At 37.9% G+C, this 8,409-nt stretch overlaps 1 pseudogene; it reads right to left on the bottom strand.

Annotated features, from left to right (window-relative positions):
- Positions 1-4,814: 4,814 nt before the first annotated feature.
- Positions 4,815-6,962, bottom strand: LOC110315242 (annotated as a pseudogene).
- Between the last annotated feature and the right edge of the window lie 1,447 nt (positions 6,963-8,409).

Raw genomic sequence — 8,409 nt, 5'->3', positions numbered from 1 at the left:
ATGTGGTTGCTGGGATTTGAACTCCGGACCTTCGGAAGAGCAGTCGGGTGCTCTTACCCACTGAGCCATCTCACCAGCTAATGTTAGTAATTTTCAATGTTAATTAAATATACTTCAGGATCTCTGGGGTTATTGGCTTCCGCACAAAACAGCTATAATGTGAAGGATGGCTAATGGTAGGACTGGCTGTCAGTTACTACTCAGTCTACCAAGGTGTCAGTTCTTATGGCTGTCAATGTGCCTGCACTAACTTTTTCTCACCTCACAATTTCCTAACACTAAGAATCTTTGAGTTGAGACATTGAGCCAGTTAAATATTGGAAATACATACAAAGAAGGACTGATCTATTTTACTTATCTCAACGCATTTCCTGATTCTTTAGAAACTATGTTTCCAGAGTGAAGTCTGTGAGTCTAACTAGGTGCAATGCTGAATACCTATGAAAACGGCAATCAAGAGGTAGAGGCAGGATTGCAAACTGGAGGCCAGCATGAATTATATAGTAATACTCTCTGTCTCATAAAATAAAGGAGCAGGTAGGAGGCCCTCCTGCACTCAGAACTTTCCCAAACCCTCAGTTTGGATCCTAGGAAAAGCTAACTAAGGTCCCCAATATAAAATGGGTAGTACCTTAGGTGGGGTTTCTAATGTCATGAAGAGACACCATGGACATAGCAACTCTTATAAAGGAAAATATTTAGTTAGGGCTGGCTTACAGTTCATAGGTGTACTCCATCATCATCACGTTGGGAAGCACAATGGCATGCAGGCAGACATGGTGCTGGAGAGATAGCTGAGACTTCCACATCTGGATTAGCAGGCATCAAAAAGTAAAAGGGAGCAAGTAGGCCTGGCTTGATCATTTGAATCTCAAAGCCAACCCCACAGTGAAAATTTTCCTCCAAAAAGGTCTCATCTGGTAATAGTGCCACTCCGTATAGGTCTATGTGGGGCATTTTCATTCAGACTCTCACAGGTAGAAGGAAAATGTGTGTGATTGTTAGCCACTGTCCAGGGAGGAGGGAGGCAGAGTGGAGAAAGTACTTATTGAATGTTTCTGGGCAGGTATGACTTCAAGACTAGAAATACTTTAAGTAAACAGTTTGCTCAAATGTCCTCAGGTCTCTTCCTTTGTCTCTGTTCTTTAAAATGCAGAACTGACATTTAATCAAGATTATAGAGAAATTAGAGCACACAATGCCATGCTGCACTTCTGGTAAGTGCTTGCCAACCCCACACTTTTATCTTATTCTTTCATCCAAATTCTTTAAATCTCATTTTCTGAGAAAAGACTTAGGCATTTGATTGTTTTGTTATCACCCAGGCACAGGCAGAAAGGAGGAGGGGCAGTGGTGGCCATCAGTGAACAGGCCCATTATTGTTGGTAGGAGTGGTGTAGGGCCTGGTCGTTTCTGTTCCTCCTGAAGATGCTATTTTAGGTGTGAGAATCACAGTCTCTTGTTTCCACCAGGATATTTATTTCTATTTTCCTTCCATAGTTCTGAGTGACTCATTCCCATGGTTTCATTTCCTCTCTGTTAAAGTTTATGTTTTGCCGGGCGTGGTGGCACACGCCTTTAATCCCAGCACTTGGGAGGCAGAGGCAGGCAGATTTCTGAGTTCGAGGCCAGCCTGGTCCAAAGAGTGAGTTCCAGGACAGCCAGAGCTACACAGAGAAACCCTGTCTCTCGAAAAAAAAAAAAAAGTTTGTTTTGAACTTGTCAAATAGGGTGCAGGATTCCTTGAAAAGTCTATTTTCCAGTGTCACCTTGTGTCCAGGACACCTTTAGTAGGACACAAATGGAAGTCAGAGCTGATGGCACCCCCTGGTGGCTTTTACTGAGCCAATTTCATATAAAGACATGATGATGAAAGACTAATTCTGAGAATGGTGCTACACAGTGTACAGGAAATTTCTTATAAACAAATATTCATGTGATGCATATTTTATTTGAAAAAATTTATAATAGTTTTATAAATAATTTAATAGGTATATTATACGTAAACACATTGTAAAATAAAGGATTTAAAATAAAAATTGTTTCTGAGTGTGTCTTTCAAGTACATTTTCAGTAGCCAATTCCCAATATTTTCAGTACTCGAGCTGGATAGGATGTGCAAACTTGCCCATTTACACATATCTTACATGACCTCCCACACAAAAGGGAATACCGTGATCTGTATTTTAGGTGCTAATTAAAGCACCTAGGTAACATACCATCGTCTTCAAATAGCCATAGAGACTTCTACCTTTTCAAATAAATTTCACCTACCTTTTAGGGAGGGGAGAAGAGTTCTTCCCTTTTTTGGACAAGGGCTTTCCATTTTTATTCTTTTCTTTTATTATTAAAGATTTATATATTTATTATGTACGGTGTTCTGACTGCATGCCAGAAGAGGGCACCAAGATCACATTACAGAGAGTTGTGAGCCATCATGTGGTTGCTAGGATTTGAACTCAGGACCTCTGGAAGCACAGTCAGTGCATTCAACCTGAGTCATCTCTCCAGCCCACTTTTTATTTTAAAGGTCTATTTACTTCCTGTATGTGAGTAGACTGTAGCTGTCTTTAGACACACCATGAGAGGGCATCAAATTCCATTACAGATGGATGTGAGCAACCATGTGGTTGCTGGGGATTCAACTCAGGACCTTGGAAGAACAGTCAGTGCTCCTAACCTCTGATCCATCTCTCCAGTGCATATTTATTCTTAAGATAATTTCCCAGTATCACTATATCCATAATTTAGTTAATTGCTTAAATTTAATTTCTGATAATGAACAAATTTGTAGTAGATCAAGATGACTAGAAGGAAAAAAATAGGCGTTGCAATTGATAACATTTATCATTAGCAGACTCTGTTAACTGTGAATGTGTGCATCTGAAAGCTGCTCTCTTAATTTGCCAATACAAAATTAATTGCTGAGCACATTCCAGAGAAAGAACACTTTTTAATTTAATGTCTGCTCGTGCAAGTTTCATGACATAACACAGTGAAAAGGTAGTTTCAAAGTATAACGTGCTTCCTGGGAGTTAGATGGTCAATAAGTGATAGTGAGCAACTACAACAATAAAGTGGAGTTAAACTACACTCACTGCATGTAGAATTGTGTAGTAACAGCACAAAACCCAGATTCAACCTCCTTACACTATATATCAGTTTAGATGTTTTACACATTCAATACAATGTTGATTATAAGAAAACACATTGAATAAGTAGAAAATCTTGATCTCTGCATGTGCATTTAAGACCCGAATTTATTACCTGCTCATCAGGCAATATTACCAAAAAGAAACATTGCAAGGGGGCTGGTGAGATGGCTCAGTGGGTAAGAGCACCCGACTGCTCTTCCAAAGGTGCAGAGTTCAAATCCCAGCAACCACATGGTGGCTCATAACCATCCCTAACAAGATCTGATGCCCTCTTCTCGAGTGTCTGAAGACAGCTACAGTGTACTTACATATGATAAATAAATCTTTAAAAAAAAAAAAGAAAGAAACATTGCAAGACCTCAGAGACCAATCATAATTCATGCTTTCCATGATGTAAAACACAGGAGGGAAGCCTTTAATGAAAACACACAAGACTTTTCTTTCCCTGCCCATCACTAACATAGCCAAAGGCACTCTGGTCATTATGTGTTCTTCCTATGAACCTTCAAAATTCTGAAGAAGCTTGAAATTAAATATTTTAAAAGAATCACATAACAGCGATCTTTCTGTAATTGCTTCAAGATATCAGCAGCAGATACCATGTTCTGATGCTCTTTGGACATGGACAATGGCCTAGAAAGAGTTTCACATAAATGTTAAAGATAGTGTATTCTATTAAATGAGTGTCTGGGTTTAAATAAACACTAGAGCTTAACTAAAATAAACACTAAGTGAAGCTAGTGGGAAGCACCTTGGAACCCTCTTACACCTCCGAACACAATGCAGTTGGTCCTCGCTGGAAAGGATCATTGAATCTGTTAGAGCATCTCCTGGAGTCCTTGTCTGGCTTGAGAAGGTCTTTACTGTGCTTTAATCTCTAGTCATCTTGGTCATCTTGGTCTAGTCATCTGGTGCCTCTTATTGTCTCAAGTGAAACAAGGCTGCTTTATAACTAATGCCTAGGCTTACTCCATGTCCCTATAGTAGTGGGCTTCCAGGAGCTAACAAAAGTGGAGGCATGACTGTACTCTCTAGGTCTACTCCTGAACACTGTCTTCACCTTAGCAATTTTCCAAAGATTAGACAGTTATTTTCTAGCTCAGGGTTCCACATCCATGGATTTCTGCTTGAAAACCCTAAGCATGATATACACATGTATAATCTCAGCCTTCGAGAGGTAGAGGTAGGAGGATTTTTAATTCAAGACTATTCGGGACTATATGTAAGATTCTATCTTAAAAGTGGGAGTGGGTGGATAGGGGAGCAGGGGCAGGGAGAAGGTACAGGGGATATTTGGGATAGCATTTGAAATGTAAATGAAGAAAATATCTAATAAAAGAAAAAAAAAGATTCTATCTTAAGACATCACTGTCCTCATGGGGGGAAAATGCAAAGGAAAAGGACATGTAGAATATAGATGAGGAAAAATAGAAGAGAAGGAAAAAGAGACTATTTAAAACATGCTATTTACCAAACATGCAGAGAACTATCTACTTGTCAGTTTCTCTGCAGTTTGGCATCTTTTTTTAAAAAAGATTTATTTAATATTATTCATAAGTACACTGTAGGTATCTTCAGACACACCAGAAGAGGGTGTCATATCTCATTATGGGTGGTTGTAAGCCACCATGTGGTTGCCGGGATTTGAACTCGGGACCTTTGGAAAAACAGTCAGTGCTCTTACCTGCTGAACCATCTCATCAGCCCCAGTGTGGTATCATTTATGCTGTTTGTCTTAATTTGGGTTTTATTGCTGTGAAAAGATACCATGACCAAGGCAACTCTTATAAAGGACATTTAATTGGGTCCAGATTCAGAGGTTCAGTCTTATTATCATCAAGGTCAAAAGAATGGCAGTGTCCAAGCAGACATGGTGCTGGAGGAGACAAGAGTTCTACATCTTGATCAGAAGCCAGAAGACTCTTCTGCCCTGGGTGGAGCTTAAGCATAGGATCTTAAAGTCCACCCCCACAGTGACAGACTTTCTCAAACACCACATCTACTCCAGAAAGGTCATACTTCTAATACTGCCACTTGTCATGGGCCAAGTATATTTAATCCACCACACCTTTCAAGAACATTGGTTATATTCATAGGGTTACTCTATAGTATGTGTTCTTTTATGCACTTGAGGATGACAATGGTATGCAAAGGCTTTACCACATTGATTACATTTGTAAGGTTTCTCTTCCAGTATGGATTCTTTCATGTCTTTTAAGATCACTTGAACCTACAAAGGCTTTACCACATTGATCACATTTGTAAGGTTTCTCTCCAGTATGTATTCTTTTATGTACTTGGAAATAACTTTGATTTGCAAAGGCTTTGCCACATTGCTCACATTCATAGGGCTTCTCTCCAGTATGTGTTCTTTTATGTACTTGGAGGGTACTATGATATGCAAGGGCTTTGCCACATTGATTACATTTGTAAGGTTTCTCTCCAGTATGTGTTATTTTATGCACTTTGAGATGACTGTGTCGTGCAAAGGCTTTACCACATTCATTACATTTGTAAGGTTTCTCTCCAGAATGTGTTTTTTTATGTACTTGTAAATAACTTTCATATGCAAAGGCTTTACCACATTCATTACATTTATAAGGTTTCTCTCCAGTATGAATTCTTTCATGTTTTTGAAGTTGATCCTGAGAGGCAAAGGATTTACTACATTGCTTACATTTGTAAGGTTTCTCCCCAGTATGAATAATTTCATGTTTTTGAAGTTGATCATGAGAGGCAAAGGATTTACTACATTGCTTACATTTGTAAGGTTTCTCTCCAGTATGAATTCTTTCATGTCTTTTATGATTATTCTGATCTACAAAGGCTTTACCACATTGATTACATTTGTAAGGTTTCTCTCCAGTATGTGTTTTTTTATGTACTTGTAAATAACTTTCATATGTAAAGGCTTTACTACATTGATCACACTTGTAAGTTTTCTCTCCAGTATGAATTCTTTCATGTTTTTGAAGTTGACCATGAGAGACAAATGATTTACTACATTGCTTACATTCATAAGGTTTCACTCCAGTATGTGTTGCTTTATGTGTACGGAGACTGGCATTACATCCAAAGGCTTTACCACATTCGTTACATTTGTAAGGTTTGTCTCCAGTATGAACTCTTTCATGTCTCTTAAGATCATTCTGACCTACAAAGGCTTTACCACATTGATCACATTTGTAAGGTTTCTCTCCAGTATGTATTCTTTTATGTACTTTGAGATGACAACGATGTGCAAAAGCTTTACCACATTGATTACATTCATAGGGTTTCTCTCCAGTATGTGTTCTTTTATGTACTTTGAGGGTACTACGGAATGCAAAGGCTTTACCACATTGATCACATTTGTAAGGTTTCTCTCCAGTATGTGTAATCATATGTATTTTTAGATGACAGTGTTGTGCAAATTCTTTACCACATTGATTACATTCATAGGGTTTCTCTCCAGTATGTGTTCTTTTATGTACTTGGAGGGTACTATGGAATGCAAAGGCTTTACCACATTGATCACATTTGTAAGGTTTCTCTCCAGAATGTGTAATCATATGTATTTTCAGATGACAGTGTTTTCCAAAGGCTTTACCACATTGATTACATTCATAGGGTTTCTCTCCAATATGTGTTCTTTTATGTCTTTGTAGAATACAGTGTCGTGAATAGGTTTTTCCACGTTGATTGCATTTGTAGCGTTTCTCTACTGTATGTATTATTTTACACATTTGGAGACTACTGTGATGAACAAAGGCTTCACCATATTGAATGCCTTCATAGGGTTTCACTCCAGTATGAATTCTTTCATGCCTGCAAAGATAATTGGCACATGTGAAAGCTTTACTACATTCGCTAAACCAATAAATCTTTTGATTTGGAGAAAGTAATATTACAGTTTGGTCTAATTATGAAGAAGAGTCACATTTTAAGATTTTTATCACTTTGTTTATATTCTTTCTTTCCCCTTCATTATGGGTTGCTTTGCATACCTGTAATGGTAAATTATTACATGGCTCACATTTGTAGTATCAATTTTTTTTTTCAAGACAGGATTTCTCTGTATAGCCCTGGCTGTCCTGGAACTCACTTTGTATACCAGGCTGGCCTTGAACGCAGAAATCCACCCACGTCTGCCTCCCAAGTGCTGGGATTAAAAGCGTGCACCACTACCATCCGGCTGGGTTTTTTTTTGAGTCATTTTTCTCTATGAGATTTTTCACAAATTTTAAGAGAAATGGAAGGGCTCAGGGCTTTACCACACTGAGTACATACATAAATTTCCTATATCATGAAATACACTACATTTTCATACTATATTGGCAAAGTAAACCAGTACAAATAGAAAATAGGGTTCAGAATCCTAGTACTCATAGGGATTTTCTACAGTGTGAGTTTATGGATATATTACCAGTAAAGGTGGAAAACCAACTATTTATCAACTTGTATCACACTGAGAAAGTTTGTTCAAATGTAAATTACAATATATATTTTAATTGTTTTGGGAGAGAGAGAGGTATACTGCTTATTTCAATATCCCTATGCTCACATGGCTTGTATCCATTGTGATACAGGACATACCTATTTTAAAAAGAATAGCAGGGCTGGGGAGACAGCTCAGTGGTTAAGAGCACTGACTGCTCTTCCTGAGGTTCTGAGTTCAAATCCCAGCAACCACATGGTGGCTCACAACCATCTGTAATGGGATCCAATCCCCTCTTCTGGTGTGTCTGAAGACAGCAACAATGTACTGACATACATATATAAAGTCTTTAAAAAAAAAAAAAAAGAATAGTAAATGAAAGATTTCCATATTGCATTCACGGAGTTTGGTTGTTCATCATGGAGATATGGTATAGGAATTTAGGTTTCTCTTCAACAACATTCCTGACTCTCATAAACTGCCCCTCTCACTTAAACTTAGCAATGTTACTATATGAGTAACCACCTTTACTAGGAATAGTTGCTTATTAGAAACATACACTTATCACCTAATATATATCTTTGGCAATATGTGAGTGGTGTGAGACTGGATTGGCAATTCAACAGAGTAGCTGGAATGTGGCTATTAGTCAAATGGTAATATAATTAAGGTATTGTTTCCATGTCTTCTCTTAAAAAGAAATGCCTTGAAAACACAAATCAGACACCTGACATTGAAGTATGTGCATTTGTGAAAATTTAATAATCAATACACTTAAAGAAGGGTTTTTGTTTGTTTGTTTGTTTACACTGTTGCTTTTCTTTTCTTTCTTTCTTT

This window comes from Mus pahari, unplaced genomic scaffold (genome assembly GCF_900095145.1).
Source record: "Mus pahari unplaced genomic scaffold, PAHARI_EIJ_v1.1 scaffold_12906_1, whole genome shotgun sequence".
NCBI classification, from domain to species: Eukaryota; Metazoa; Chordata; class Mammalia; order Rodentia; family Muridae; genus Mus; species Mus pahari.
This window is presented reverse-complemented; position numbering and strand designations above follow the sequence as displayed.